Here is an 18143-nt window from a genome sequence, read left to right on the forward strand (position 1 = left end):
GGTTCATCAATAGTTGAAAGCCTAGCCTATTGGTAGTTCCTACCTCAGCTACGGCGGCATCAACGCTTCCAGAAAACTGCGGAACGTTTCCTAACCGCTTGCGAATTGGAAGCTTGGTCATGTTCATCTTTTCTATCTGTTGTTGTGTGATGAAAGAAGAAAGCAAGGGTGAGCAACAAGCCCACCAAAATAATATGTATAATAATTAATAATATATGAGTATTCTCATAGTACTCATGAAAGTCTTGGTCAAAAAGAAATGAACCAAGTTTGTTAACGCGACCAAGTCGTAAAATATTTAGTATATATATATACATATATACTTTTTATAATCTTTGAAATCCTCTGACATGTATAATATACACAGAGTTCCAGTTTATAACTGTATATAAAAAAATATCGTTGCAAGGTGATCTCATATATCTAACCTTGTCTCAACGTTTTTCTGAAAATCTTTGTCATTCATAAGATAATCATTCACTGGATATAAGTTGAAAAGATGAAGTTACAAGATACTCCAATATACTTATATCTTTTCCGAATACTACTTGAACCACCACCGTTCAAGGTATAAACAGTTTCGAAAGTTCATCACATAGATGAGACTACAAGATAAGACTTGAATAGATTCAATCCTTGAAATGTGTTTAAAAGAAATGAAGTTACAAGATACTTCATTTGAGGGAAAAATCATTATAACCGTTTGACCCTGTCAATGCCTCAGCAATCACCCGTCCGTAGCCTTTCGATCGAATGCTCCGGGTAGTGTTGCAGAAATATCCAAACTGGATGATGAACTCATTACGGGAGTTTTCCGTGCCAGGAAGACCACTTACGATGATTAGTCGCAGTAGTGCAACCCCGCCATTTTCTACACGTAGAGGAGAACCTGTCGGATTTACTTGTCAACCGAACACTGGACTCCTAAGGAATGGACCGTCTTAGCGGAACTTCCAGGCCATTTGGGCCAATATAATAAGGCTGGGCCGGCGCCACTCGACCACTTACGCCACTCCTAGTTCAGATGAAATCCATGACTCTGAAACGTAAAGCTCGTCCCCCTTTCCCCAAGTAGAAACTTGTTGATACGGCTCCACCAAGAAGTCGTATTTAGTTGGAAAGGAAAACTCACCGATATTTCCCAGGCGATGCCTGTTAATGGATTAACTTGTTCCAAGAATTTTACTTCCCGAGTGTTGGGTAAGTAATCAAAAACTCTTTTATCAAAATAGCAACCTTGTTGCGAATATAAAATACACCACAGAGCCGGATCCCTCAGGTTTTGAGCGAGTATTTAAATCCCCTTCGAAAGGAGGATCTTAAATATAAAAATGAGTTTTTGGATCCGCTCTAATCTTTTAAAAATCATTTTGAAGACTCGAAAACATTTTTAAGATTGTTTGGAGTAATGCTGATTTAAAGAAATAAATCAGTCCCGATGTGTTAGAAAAGAATATTATTATTTAAATAATATTCCCATAAGGATAATCTTTATAAAAATAATTGAAGTAGAAGTTTTAAAACTCATACTTGAAATGAATAATAAATACTCAAAGATATACTTATACGAAAGTACGATCTTTATTTGAATAATCAAAAATAAGTTTGATTATCAAACATCATTCTTTAATAAAATAAAGAATATTATTTAATAAATAAGTGGAGTCATAAGTCCTCGAATGAATATTCAAAATAATATTCATTAAATAAAATAAACGGAGTCATATGTCCTCGAATGAATATTCAAAATAATATTCATTAAATAAAATAAACAGAGTCATAAGTCCTCGAATTAATATCCTAGATAATATTCATTAAATAAAATAAAGTTATCGAATAAACCTTATTCAGTTAATAGTTTTGAAAACTATATCCATATATATATATAAATATATATATATATATTATACTTGGGAACATCGACTCCCGGTTTTAGAAAAATGTTCACCTTTGGGTCCCCTATACTAAGGGTATACGCAACTACTGCTTATATCTAGCATAGGTATTATGCAACTTATAAGCAATTGAATCAACAATTAGATATCAAAATTATGAAACAAACATGCATATATACCATATCAGCATGCTCCAATATATCGCAAGATTTGCTAATAACAATCATGCACTTATCACAAGATAATGCATATACATATATACATCACAACAATAATATAACCGGTAGAAAACTTTCCTGAGTGCTCCTGGATAGACTTAAGCTTAGAGTGGGTCCGATAACCTATGAACAACAACATAAGTCAGAATTAAACCCCGGTCGCTTAAGAAACTAGACTTTAACCAATTGAACCCTAACGTTCGCTTTTGCGCTTAATGATTCACTTAAGTCGCTCGAGTACCCTCGGCTCCACCATTTTTAATAAATTAACCATTAAGAATTCGAAGGCGATTCTTTCGTGAGTATCCTACCAACTGCCCAATCCACTTTACATAATTGATTCATACTCCAATTAGTCATTTAAGGGCCTTAACCAAGGTTTTAAAGTAAGGCGAGGGGTAAGGGTTCGGCCGCGAAATGCCGTTACTTAAAATGGTCGTTTCTCCTAAACCGTACATCGGATTCAAGCGAACCACATATCAAAACGAAGCTCGTAACATGAACTATCTAATCATGGAAATGGTCAAAACCTAACAGAGAGTTATCGGGTCCTGATGTTAAGAACAAAAACAGTCTAAAGTAAATCGGGCATTACGACGGCTATGTTTACGCGATTACCAAATTTTATCCTACGCCAAATCAACCACAATTCAACCATACAACCAAACTCCATCCATACATTACTAAAACAGCCCCAACACCTCAAGTTCTCCAATTTATATTATTCTCAAACATGAACTAAAACTATTCTTAAGTTTATTAACTAATAACCAAGATTTACAACTCCAAAACATCACAAAACCAACTAATCTCTACATATTCAATCACCATGCTTCTCATGAACTATACTACTCATAATAAGCTCTTAATATTCAATAACAATGCTAGGTTAAGAGATTATACCTTCCTTGGTGAGTAAGAGTAACTAAGGAGCTTGGAATCACCCTTGAAAGTCCTTACCAAAGCAGAATCTAACCAAAAACACAAGATCAAACAATTTAAATTTCTTGAAAACACTATTCACTCTCTTCTTAAATGATTTATTGAAAGAGATTGTGAAGGAATTTGGAGCTTAAACTCCTAGGATAGCCATAACTAATCATAAGGAACCTTTGATAATTACCTTGCAATTTAACAATGGTTGGATCTTGGATTTTGAAATTTTCTTCTTTGAAAAACAAGAAAAGCCGAGAGCTTCCTCTTGAAATGGGAAAGTGAAGTTTTGTGTTATGATTTGCTTGGCTTGGTTGATATCCTTTTGTTTGTTTAATTAACTTTTTACCATGGTAAAGAATGAATGGTTAACAATCAACCAACCAATCTCTCCTTTTTGTCATGCTTATGTCATCTTCCCACACTTGTCTTCTTCTTGTTGGTGTGATGACATCATCATCCACTAACCCCTTTGATTAACTCCTAATTACTTGGCTAATGATCGTTGATCTGTTATACGGTCCGCTTAACTTTCGTTCTTGTTTATCGTTTGAGGGATCATACCCGGGATCTTATTACTTGGGTTTCCTTAACCTTTCTTAATACATTATATTCCTTTTATGATACTCTCTTATAATCCTTGAATTTAAATCCTTTTTATCCTGTTACCTTATACTCAATTCTTTCGGTATCTGGTGGATTTTCGGGAAAAATCAAAGTGTTCGAATTTGGATTCTGACGATCTTTACATACACTTATATCCCATATAGAGTACTAATAAGATCTCAGAATAACAATAGAAGAACCCCTACATAGTGTGACATGAAAAGTTTTCTTATTCAGCATAATCAGCAAAACACTATTCATAAGGGTTACAAAACGTTCAAAAATTTTGGGATTATTACAGTCTCCCCTCCTTAAAAGGATTCCGTCCCGGAATCAGATAAAAATGAATAGCGATACTTTCTTAGCATTGCACTTTCTAACTTTCAAGTCAATTTTCCCACATTGTGGTTCTACCATCAAACTCTGATTAGTTTGATAACCCGTCTCCCAAGCACTTGTTCCTTTTCAATATATAACCTTTCCCGGTTGCTCCATATAGGTTACGTCTGGTTGCATGTCTATGCGCTCATATGCCCTTATTTGTCTGGCATCCGAATTATACTTCCTTAACATTGATACGTGGAACACGTTATGAATTTGCTACAGGTTCGGGGGTAGGGCTAGCTCATATGCTAACTTCCCAATACGTCTTAATACCTCAAAGGGTCCAACAATTCGAGGGCTTAGCTTTCCTTTCTTTTGGAACCTCATCCATCCTTTCCAAGGGAATACCTATAATAGCACTAGGTCCCCTACTTCCTATACTTTGTCCTTTTGTGTCAAATCAACATACTTCTTATGTCCATCTTGGGCTACTACCAGCCGTCCTCTGATTAGATCTATTATATGCTTGGTCCTTTGGACCACTGCTGGTCCGAGCATCTTGCGCTCTACAACATCATCCTAACATAAGGGAGATCGACATTGTGTTCCCTCAAGGATCTCATAAGGCGATATCTCGATACTGACATACGATCTATTATCGTAAGAAAACTCAATCCACGTTAAGTGACCATTCCAAATTCTTTCAAGTCTATGGCACAGACTCTCATCATAGCTTCTAGCATTATAGCTTTTTGCTTCTCAATACCCATTCTTTTCCAGTTTGTAATCGTTACTATCTTCCGTTCCTCATATTATACTGGTTATACTTTTGCTCGTTAGCGTTCTATAACCTTTTAATAACCACGTCAACCTTAGTATCACGAACGTGTTAGATTCGGAATACCACCGCACTAATACTACTCCTTTCTAGCTGCTTTTATCTTTGAAAGCTTGATCCATCGTATAAAAGTAAAAGAATTTATTGAGAGATCACTATGATCATGAACACTCGTTCTATTGCATAGTTAGTACAGAAGGTGGCCAGCCTTTAGTACTTGACAAGCAATTAAACAACATGTGGTATCCTAGTAGGCTTCTATCATACAGATAGATAGTCATTCAGCAATACCTCCCCTTTCTGGAAGGGTTGTTCTTCTCAGCTTACATGAAATGAAAAGGAGAGAAAAGAACGAATTGAAGAGAATTGTATAAAAATACTGCCACAAAATATCTGGCTTGGAACCTACCTCTGAACTATAGAGGTTTGCCGTAGGAGAACAAAACATAAATGTATATATATCAACATCCAGTATTATTGTATCGCATTTCACATGCTTAAATATTTTTGCTATTCCATCCATCATTTTATGGACCCATGCTCTTCCCCGAGCTTATACACAATCACCTTTGAAACTCCCTCGACATCGAAAATTGAATCTGGGATCTCATTCTAGACATCATCGTTACTAGAATTCTATGCTTGCACCGCAACCTTCCTTGTATAGTAATACGACTCTCTATTGATAAGAAAGAATAAGTATTCAATAGGTAGATAATCCACTAGTTAGTCTATCAATGATAACTTATACATCACCACGACCCGATTAGTGGTACTCAATCTCAACATCCATTACAATACAACTCTCACGGTTGTAATCGGCTCATTACTCGCAGAATCATTGTTGCATTACTAAGGTCCACCGTTGACCTACTGTCGCCATTCATTTTCCATGAAATCTTAATAGCTAACCATACGGAGTCCATACATGTCGTATAGAATTCTTCTAAGGAGGCAACATAATCACCATTTCATGATTCATGAAGAACACTCCTGAACTTGGCGTACCTATGACATGAAGTAGATAAAATTGCAGAAGAGTTTTAATAAAAGCAACGATAGCAGGTTAATACCATTCTTAATCATATATCTTTATTAGGAAACATGAAGCTCAAAGGTTCATTTAGTCCCCTCATAACATGGTCCTGGTTTATCTCAAGATAGGACCTTCTAAGATAGGTAACCCGCTCACAGCGATAACATGAATTAAATCTTTACCAAATTACTATTATGGTTGATTATCGCACAATCATCAGAAGGAATGTCAATCTTTCACACCATAATACAAACTTCACGTCTTTAACCATCATCACTGTATTCCTCTGGCACGAGCGCCTATAATTGTCCTCTTACACTTAAAGTGTCGGCCACCTCTTTGGCCTTTCCTGATAGTAAAATTTCCGTACAATCAATGTCATTTTAACCACCTCCAAATAAATTTTCTACCTCATTTCAATCACTGCTTGTGTGAAAATGCTTCTCTTAAATCCTGATGAGAAAAAAAATCACCATTTTTCCATAAGTCATTGCCTTAGTCTTTAGATGTGAACATTGCCACGACTGACTCTCGATCATACTTAGGACGTCTCTTATCTTGGGTCCTTCTTGTTTTCACCAATCTTGACCCTCATTGGATCGATCTATAATTTCTTATGGTTCAACACGTGCCCTACCTGATATTATTATAATTACGTCATATTTCCTTCATCAAAATTTCTATTCTTGAGAACTTTGAATATTACCTTTCTCCTTGTAAAACCTCTAAGGTTATCCTTAAATCCTTCATCAGGTACACCCTGGGCACAGGGCATATCAAGATACCATTTACTAATACCAGAATCATTGTTTATATACTTCTGAAAAATTTCTCCACTGATCCTTAAAGGTTGTTGTTACCTTAATCCTTTCTAATTCATACTATCAAAACTCATGTTGTCCATATTAAGGGTGAAATGCCAACCTTTATGCATTCCCCTATGATTCATTTCAAGTTATCGGGGTTTTATCCTTAATTCCACCTTTAAAAGATACTTACACTCTTCCATGGATAAATCAAGTCATATATACTTGATAGATTACCTTATTCAATCATTCTCACTTCGATAGTCTATACTTAATTTCACAATAGCATCCTTATTCAAATTGAGGTCAATCCATATGGCCTCCAAAAGATAACAACGGTTTTTTTTCCGCTTTGCTTGCCTAATTTGGTAATGACAACAGGGATGTTCTGGAAGATATTGGTCGTGTTCAACGTGAACTTCTTCTTAATAATTCCTTATTTACATTTGTTGTTTATCTCAACAATCATCTCAATGTTGGAATATCTTTCATACCTGGCGTCTCCCTTTCTGGGTATCAAGCCACCGGTCTTATACTTCACATTCTTGAATGTCACTTCCTTCATCCAATTTTCCTAATTTCTTACTTCCTTGTCTCCTCAGTCTATCTGTGTCTCATTATTTATCCTTCGAACTATCTCAAGGTTTCCTCGAATCCTCCCAACTTACAGGGGATAAAATATATGTATCTCTTATGCCTTCAACCATCAATTTTAACTCATGGTGAATCACCCTCATCCTGACGATTACATACTTTTCTATTTCTATTGATACGAGCCTTTAGGGTTTCCTCATACCCAACTCCCTTATCATTCCTCAAACTCTATTGCCTTTATATTCCTTTCCACTTCAATTTCTTTTTATTTTCCTTTCTCTTATCATTATTTCATGAACCAACACAACATAGCATTGATTTCAAACATCCCGTCATTCTGGATTCGTGTCCTCAGAACGAATCTTGACAACTTTTACAACTTAGATTCATAATTCATCATACTCGTCTGCCTTTGTTCTGGCTCTAAATCTTTTACACTATCTCCATAACCTTGGGAAGTACTTTCCTGAAAACAATTGACTGAACTTAAATCAGTTTATTATAATCTCTTGCTCTGTGCCTTCCTTGGCCTTTCACCAGCGGGTGGCCTCTCTCTTAGGAGGGTAAGTGACAAAAACAGTCTTTTGTGATTCGTCCATCATTTAGAATCTCAAATGATTCCTATATTTCCTTTAGCCAGGCTCTTGCCTCGACTGGGTCATCCTGTTCCTTGGAACTCTGAGAGCTTAGCGACTTAAAGGTCATGAAAGGATTTCTCGCCGCATTGTTTTCTCAGGGTGTTGGTTAGGGATAAAAGTATAAGTTTTGTTTAGGCAGGTCCATGAATTGCCCCATAGGAGTACCGTCCTGGTTCTCCCTATCTTGTTTGACTTCTGTTTTCTCCGTATGAAATGTTTTCTCATCCTCCCCATAATCGGGGTCATCCTACTTGTTTTAAATACTCATTTTCCACTTCATTATGTTATGGGTTCCTTCTATCTTGATGGCGTCCTCCCTGACTATCACATTCAGGGTTTGCCCTAAATCTTATTCCTCGAACTATGACTTTCATCTAAGATCCAGTCCTTAAGCTCTTGAACATTTGGAACCCAAATTCTGTAGGGATACCTCATTATTCCCTCATCATCTTTCTAGGTATTAATCTCTTCTCCGGTCATTGGTTCTCTGCCTCTATTCATCACTTTTTCTTGGCACAATATGATCTTCTCCAATAATTCGTGCTGTATTGCAATCTCAAACAGCTTTTCGGTACCGGCTCCGGTTACCTTCACTTCTATTTCCATTTTCTCAAAATCTCTTATCAACTCTCCCCAAAGACATTTTCATCTTGAGTCTCTCCTTTATACTAAGGGCATTAGCCACCATTTTGGCTTTCCCCGAATGATAAAGAATCTCCCAATCATAATTCTTGATTAGCTCTAACCGCCTCATCTAGCGTATGTTGAGCTCTTTCTGCGTGAAAATGCACTAGAGCACTTATGGCTTGTGTAAATCTCGCACTTCTCTCCATACAAGTAGTGCCTCCAATCTTTAGGGCAAAACTATTGCCATGAGCCCAAGCTCATGGGTGGGGATATCGAATTTTATATTCCCTTAATTGTCTTGATACGTATGCGATTACCTTGTTGTGCTGTATAAGAAGCACCCTAATTCCTTATGCGAAGCGTCACTACATATCACAAAATCTCCTTTTCCATCCGGCAACGCCATCATAGGGGCCGTCACCAACCTTTGCTTCAGTTCTTAAAAGTTCTTCTCGCATTTCTCTGTCCATTCGAACTTCTCAGTCTTACGAGTAAGCCACGTTAAAGGGGCTACTATCTTTACAAACTTGAACGAACCTCCGGTAGTGACCGGCCAATCCTACCTCTGGTAGTCGCTCTAACCATGGTTATTAATTCCTCAGCGACCATCTCTTTAGTCTTGTTAGGATCCTCCACGAGATCCTTCTCAGCAACAATCATATTATTTTAGTGAACTTATTATTTTAACGTCATATCATCTCTGAGGTTTATAACGCTTAGCTCTGATACCATTACTGTAACACCCCCAGATCCGGGGTCGGGGATCCGGGTTGTCACGAGTTCCATTTACCTTAATAATACTAAACCTTAACACTCAACCAACTGCTGCGTACTGTGACCCCACAATATACACACACACACCACAAGTTATAGTCTCAGAGATGAATACCAAAAATAACACAAGTCATTTTATTCCACAATTATAAACCATTTCACCTTAAAAAGGGTTTTTGAATAATTTACATATTCCTTGCAATTATTACAATTCATAATATACATAAATCTGGTTCATCAATAGTTGAAAGCCTAGCCTATTGGTAGTTCCTACCTCAGCTACGGCGGCATTAACGCTTCCAGAAAACTGCGGAACGTTTCCTAACCGCTTGCGAATTGGAAGCTTGGTCATGTTCATCTTTTCTATCTGTTGTTGTGTGATGAAAGAAGAAAGCAAGGGTGAGCAACAAGCCCACCGAAATAATATGTATAATAATTAACAATATATGAGCATTCTCATAGTACTCATGAAAGTCTTGGTCAAAAAGAAATGAACCAAGTTTGTTAACGCGACCAAGTCACAAAATATTCAGTATATATATACATATATACTTTTCATAATCTTTGAAATCCTCTGACATGTATAATATACACAGAGTTCCAGTTTATAACTGTACATAAAAAAATATCGTTGCAAGGTGATCTCATATATCTAACCTTGTCTCAACGTTTTTCTGAAAATCTTTGTCATTCATAAGATAATCATTCACTGGATATAAGTTGAAAAGATGAAGTTACAAGATACTCCAATATACTTATATCTTTTCCAAATACTACTTGAACCACCACAGTTCAAGGTATAAACAGTTTCGAAAGTTCATCACATAGATGAGACTACAAGATAAGACTTGAATAGATTCAATCCTTGAAATGTGTTTAAAAGAAATGAAGTTACGAGATACTTCATTTGAGGGAAACATCATTATAACCGTTTGACCCTGTCAATGCCTCAGCAATCACCCGTCCGTACCCTTTCGATCGAATGCTCCGGGTAGTGTTGCAGAAATATCCGAACTGGATGATGAACTCATTACGGGAGTTTTCCGCGCCAGGAAGACCACTTATGATGATTAGTCGCAGTAGTGCAACCCCACCATTTTCTACATGTAGAGGAGAACCTGTCGGATTTACTTGTCAACCGAACACTGGACTCCTAAGGAATGGACCGTCTTAGCGGAACTTCCAGGCCATTTGGGCCAATATAATAAGGCTGGGCCGGCGCCACTCGACCACTTACGCCACTCCTAGTTCAGATGAAATTCATGACTCTGAAACGTAAAGCTCGTCCCCCCTTTCCCCAAGTAGAAACTTATTGATACGGCTCCACCAAGAAGTCGTATCTAGTTGGAAAGGAAAACTCACCAATATTTCCCAGGGGATGCCTGTTAATGGATTAACTTGTTCCAAGAATTTTACTTCCCGAGTGTTGGGTAAGTAATCAAAAACTCTTTTATCAAAATAGCAACCTTGTTGCGAATATAAAATACACCACAGAGCCGGATCCCTCAGGTTTTGAGCGAGTATTTAAATTCCCTTCGAAAGGAAGATCTTAAATATAAAAATGAGTTTTGGGATCTACTCTAATCTTTTAAAAATCATTTTGAAGACTCGAAAACATGTTTAAGAATGTTTGGAGTAATGCTGATTTAAAGAAATAAATCAGTCCTGATGTGTTAGAAAGTATCTGAATATTATTATTTAAATAATAATCCCATAAGGATAAAAATAATTTAAGTAGAAGTTTTAAAACTCATACTTGAAATGAATAATAAATAACCAAAGATATACTTATACGAAAGTACGATCTTTATTTGAATAATCGAAAATAAGTTTGATTATCAAACATCATTCTTTAATAAAATAAAGAATATTATTTAATAAATAAGTGGAGTCATAAGTCCTCGAATGAAATATTCAAAATAATATTCATTAAATAAAATAAACGGAGTCATATGTCCTCGAATGAATATTTAAAATAATATTCATTAAATAAAATAAACGGAGTCATAAGTCCTCGAATAAATATCCTAGATAATATTCATTAAATAAAATAAAGTTATCGAATAAACCTTATTCGATTAATATTTTTGAAAACTATATCCATATATATATATATAAATATAAATATATATATATATATTATACTCGGGAACATCGACTCCCGGTTTTAGAAAAATGTTCACCTTTGGGTCCCCTATACTAAGGGTATACGCAACTACTGCTTATCTCTAGCATAGGTATTATGCAACTTATTAGCAATTGAATCAACAATTAGATATCAAAATTACGAAACAGACATGCATATATACCATATCAACATGCTCCAATATATCGCAAGATTTACTAATAACAATCATGCACTTATCACAAGATAATGCATATACATATATACATCACAACAACAGTATAACGGGTAGAAAACTTGCCTGAGTGCTCCCGGATAGACTTAAGCTTAGAGTGGGTCTGATAACCTATGAGCAACAACATAAGTCGGAATTAAACCCCGGTCGCTTAAGAAACTAGACTTTAACCAATTGAACCCTAACGTTCGCTTTTGCGCTTAACGATTCACTTAAGTTGCTCGAGTACCCTCGGCTCCACCATTTTTAATAAATTAACCATTAAGAATTTTAAGGTGATCCTTTCGCGAGTACCCTACCAACTGCCCAATCCACTTTACATAATTGATTCATACTCCAGTTAGTCATTGAAGGGCCTTAACCAAGATTTTAAAGTAAGGCGAGGGGTAAGGGTTCGGTCGCGAAATTCCGTTACTTAAAATGGTCGTTTCTCCTAAACCGTACATCGGATTTGAGCGAACCACATATCAAAACGAAGCTCGTAACATGAACTATCTAATCATGGCAATGGTCAAAACCTAACAGTGAGTTCTCGTGTCCTGATGTTAAGAACAAAAACAGTCTAAAGTAAATCGGGCATTACGACTATGACGGCCTCAACCCCGGGGTCAAGAGTTGACGTCATCAACAACAATAATAATAATTATAATTCAGTATAAAACATAACTTTGACCCCTTTACCAAGAACTTTTCCAGGTTTAAGTATGATTCAGGTTACTCAACTAATACAACTCAAACTTACAACAATTATCTCGACGCAACTAACTTAACACAGCAACTCAACAGACCACCCTTGGTCTAGCACAACCATCTCAGAGGAGTCTGACACAAAGGGAACTGGAACTCTACCCGACTAGCACCGAAGATTCTCCTAGGCATCTGCAATACGTATATAAAACATTCTGCAAGGGTGAGCAATTGCTTGCTCAGCAGTACCGCTATATGAATAACAAGCAAAATAGTTTAAAGTAAAACAGTTATAGGAACAGAATTCATAATTCGTTAGAAACATGTAAAACAGATATAAACTGGATATCAAAACTAGCATGCTCTGTAAAACAATAACATCAGTAGTGTGCTGTGTATAAATACCAAAGAATAATTCTAGCATGCCATTTTCATTTACAAATCCGCTATATTAACTATTCATGCCCTTACGGGAATCACACAAAACCAAATCAGATACGTAGCGGATATGTGAAGACAGCTGATCAGGCTATCAACACCAGACGGCTCTAACTGCCATCCCATTTACCTGTTCCGGAACTCAGAGACTAGCTAGGTCTCTGACCTGCTGGACTAATCGGTTTTATAATGCGCTCAACCGAATTAGCCTCTTACGCCACCTCAATAGGCCTACTTTGGCCCCAATATATCCCATATCTGACCGTTTTATCCAGTTTTCAAAATACTTGTACCTATCTCCTTTCAAAACCATTTATCTAACCAGCACACATATAAAAATCCAGTCCGCAAATCATTTCATTCGAGATAGGTACCTTTTGAAGTTACTTTCCCCCAAAACAATTCGAAAACAGTGATTTATAATTACCGGGGATACGTAACTTAAAACAATTCTGTTCCATTACTAGAATAAACATGTAGCTATTCATATACACTGAACCATAAAAGAATGGTCAGGGGTACTTGCCTTGCAGAGCTTTACGATCAACTCTAACTGATTTTGATAAACTTGAACGTTCAGGCTCTCATGGAAAAATGACTGTCTCACTAGAAGACATCCCTGCTTCGTAGCAATATATCTCAAGATAGTATCCAGGACTCTCAGGGTTCTTTGCTTGAGAACCTCGAGGCACTTGTCGACTGATCACTAGATTATCTTAATTCGATATCAATTCCTGAGTCCTTCGACCAGAACCTACAGAGCCGAAATACCCTACATTAGACGTCTAGGTATGCTTGACATATCCTCAACACCAATCCTATCCACACGATAACAGACCCGACTCGTACTTATATATATATTATTAAAATACAATAACATACATAACAATCATGATTCAGTGTATGTTTCCAGGAAATACGTATACTCGTCATTTACAAAATTAGGGTTATTACTTTTAACAAAATAGTTCACCACCACATACAATCAAACTTCACATAAAACATATATATGTGTTTATATATACTCATTTAATGGCCCGATAGTTTACTGGATTCGCTCCCGAATTTTCAGAATTTAATTTCCCAAAAATCGAGCAGCACTTCCTTTATTTATCGGACTAACCCGTCAAACAATTCGACGTCAATTCACAAACACAACCAATCATAATCCAACAATCCACAATCCAAATTTCACAATCTTCCAATCACCGCTTTAACTCAGCTAATTCTTATCACTATACATGTTTTATATTTTTAATTCATATTTTTATATTTATTTGTTAAATTAGGACTCAGAATAGTCATCATAGTCCACCGTCGGCTCGCCGACGGCGATAAAACTTGCGGGTACCCGAATAAATTTCGGGTTTCCAACGCAACTTCTACCAATTAAATAGATTTCCTGATACAGAATATTTATTTATTCTTTTATATCATGAAAATTATTCAAATCATATCCTGCAAAATAAAAAATTAAATTTCAGAATAAGCAGAATCACAGCAGACAGCAAACAACACAATACATCCCTGCACAAATACAACACCACACGCACGTGTATGTCACGCAACCCACTACACAGGCCGCCTCACCGGAAAACCGGCGGTAGCCCGGCAGAAGCAAAAGTTCAGACACCGGAAGCAATAGCTGGGCGGCAACAAGCAAAACAGAAACATCACACACCACACAAACCAAACCCAACTGATATACATAACAACGTATGTATTTTACCCAATCGACAGGAACAAAATTAAATCAAGCAGTCGGAGTTCAAGGCAGCCAGAACAAAGAAAACGCGGCGGCTTAACAGTAAGAGCCAAGGCGCGATCATGAAAACAGAGGAAGCAGAGATACAGGGGAAGAAAGAGAGAACAGGGAGATGGAGGAAATAAGAGATAGGGCTGATTATATTTATCAGCCTTCATTTTTGCTTTGTTACACATTTTCGAGCTGTTTCCACCAACGAGAATGAGACACGCAACAAGAAACCTGCTGAAATATCAACACGTGTCCTACTACTGACTGTAAACCTAATTTTTATTTCGTGTTTCACAATTTACCGAACCAGGTTACTCATAAAATAAACTTGGAAAATTATCAAAACGGTTGTAAAACTTTCTAAAAATCCCGAAACTAATAAAATAAAATTTTCACAATTTTTAAAGCATTTTTGAAATGCAACTCGTATCCGCATTTCATAATTAACGAAACGAGCTGCTCTTAAAACAAATTCTAAAAACCGCGAAAATAGTCTTAAAATATTAGAAATATCCCGAACTAAATAAAAATGTAAATTTCATAATTTTAAAATAATTTTTAAAATGCACTTTATACCCGCTTTTCTCAACTAAACGGATTGACGCGCGGGTGAAACTAATTCCGAAAATTCCCAAAATAATTTTAAAATTCTCAGAATAATAAAAACTTAATAAAATATAAGTTTCATGATTTTTGAATATTTCCATAATTAAATATGGATTTTACCATTATACATACTCAGAAAATCATTTAAAAATAAATAATTAATGAAATATTGATTTCTCAATTTTATAAAGTCCTAAAAATAATTATTGTAATTATAAAATCATAAAAACAATTTTAGAGACAATCCAAATATTTATGGAAATAATTCTGCAATTAAATCCACTTTTTAAAGTGGAACAGAACAATACCACTCATTACTTATTACACTAGTAATCCCTATACGACCACAGTCACATATAAAAATAGTAACACACAATACACTGCTGGCACTACCAATACACATATTTTATTTATTAATTATTTAACAATTACACACTTAAATAATAAAATATACGAGTCGTTATATTCTTCCTCCCTTTAAAAGATTTTGTCCTCAGAATCTGATTTAACTAAATAAGTGAGGATATTTGTCAAGCATATCTGACTCTAACTTCCAGATAACCTCTTCGACTCAAGGATTTATTCAAGGCATACTTACTATAGACATAAATTCATTACTAAGGACTCGCTCTTAACGATCTAGAATTCGAATTAATCGTTTTACGCAAAATAAATTTGGGTAAAAGCACATTGGCTCCTAGACAAAGACTTGCGTTGCATTAGATACATATCGCCCTAATATTGATACGCAAGACATAATATATATATATACAACTGCAGCAGCCACGTCAACTCATGGCAACTATACCTATATTTACCAATACCTCAAATGATTCACTATATTGAGGACTCAACTTGTCCCTTCTGCTCCCCTAACCAATCTCTATTAGGGTAAAACTTTCGCCTATACCCCGATCCTCATTCTAAGCATTCGTATTCTCTTGATGCGAATCCGCTTTCTCTCTTTGTATATCACAAGTCATTTCAACTCTTTCCTGAGTTAACACCACCACACTATGAATGTACTGAGTTAATCTAGGACTTAACAATATCTCTACTCCCTCTTTTTCTCAATAGAGGGAGGAATCATGCTTGTGTCCACAAAACACTTCGCAAAGTATTATTTTATTACTAACAGGGTAACTATTATCATAGAAAATTCAATCTAGGGTAGGTAATTACCGTAGTTCCCTATTTTTAAACCCATCATACATACTCTCCACCTATCTTATATTGTCTGAATCACCTTCTTATTTTAACCCTTCATATAAAGATGAGAGGTAATACTGATTTTCAATTTAATTCCAACATCCAAGCACTTCTTACTCATTCTCATTCGTCTAGCTAGATAGTAAATTCATATATTCAAATTTTATCACCTTTCGGTATTCGAACTCTAACTCTTACTCTTTTCAATTTTCCTCGGAATCTTAGTCATGTTAACATTACTTGATTTTTCCCCTTCCTTCTGATTGAAAAGTGATCTCATACACTTACTCTCCATTACTTCCGTGTACCTAAATCTTCAATTCCTAACTTCTTCCATTCTCCCGCTAACTCTTCAATAATCTTAATAATATTCAATTTTCTTTTCCACTCAAGACATTTATCCCTGAAAGGATCCTTCTTGATGGGGAGTCACTTTAACAACCATGGCTCATAATCAATTCTGATCAAAATTCTCATATTTTTGAAGCTTAGTATACATTTCTTTAAGTGTTCAACTTAGTCTTCCTTAACCCTTAGATGGACGAGGATGTTATCAATAAATATGATTTGCTTATCCAAGTACTCTTTATACACTATGTTCTTTAAATCCTTATAGATGACTCATACACTTGTCACTTCACATGATATCACCAGCCTTGCAACACTCATAACCCATCCTAATTACAATCTTAAACATGCCCTTAGGCTGTATCTTAGATCAATCCCGTATAAATCACACACTCCTTGAATTAGGTCACATAAGTAACCAATCCTTTACAGAGGTTACCTACTCTTATTAATCATTCTGTTAAACTCCCGATAATTAGTACACAATCTCATAATTTCATTCTTCTTGCCAGCAACATCACTGGTGCATTTCAGGGTCTCTATCTATTACACTCACTTTCCTTTCAATCACTTTCACAATTATCGCACTAAGTATTTCATTCCACTGACCTTCAGACATTCCAGGACATTTATTTATTACTCAAAATTCCTCCAGCTTAAATATTCTTTTCTTCGTATCCTTACAGATGGTGGATCTACCTTATGTCCTTAGCTTATCAATTCTTTTCTCGCATGATTGGAAGAATTCCCTATTTTACTTCTGCATCCAGAACGTACCTTACTATTGGCTTCCGTACACTTTATACTTCACTTCTTCTAAAAACAGCTCCTTACCTTACTACAGGACAACCAATCTGATCCTAAAATCATATCGAACTCTTCTAGTTCGAAGGGTGACAAATTTGGTGCAACTACGTCCAAGTTTTAAATGCTCGATCTCTTGGTCCTTTTAGAAGTTCTGCCTCTAGCTGTGCTGGATATTGGCCCTTGAGATGTAGTATCTGGAGTAACCATTCTATAACTCCTTGCAATATGCCCAACTTTTCCACAATTATAACACGTAACTCTTGGATTTTCTAGATTACATTCCGATGCATAATGACCCTTATGTCCACACTTAAAACATTGCACATTCTTTTTGCACGAACCACTGTGTCTTCCGGCACAGGACTCACAATCTACTGCTGACTTGACTAACTGAGCTGGAGTGAAAGAAATTGAAATAGCACTAGTCCTAGCCTGAAATAAACTCTGTCTCCGGAATCCTTTACTCCTATTTTAGCCAAACCGATTCTCAAATTCCTGACTGGATTCTCCTTGGTCTACCTTGTCCTTAACACTTTCTGATTTCTTTTTCTTATCACTTTCTTCCTTAACAGTCAACCTCTGGTCACCTTCCATTACTAGGGCGATCTGACCCATAGAGGAGTATGTCTTGAGTTACAATGCC

The sequence above is a fragment of the Apium graveolens genome, chromosome 11 (assembly GCF_009905375.1).
Source record: "Apium graveolens cultivar Ventura chromosome 11, ASM990537v1, whole genome shotgun sequence".
NCBI lineage: Eukaryota > Viridiplantae > Streptophyta > Magnoliopsida > Apiales > Apiaceae > Apium > Apium graveolens.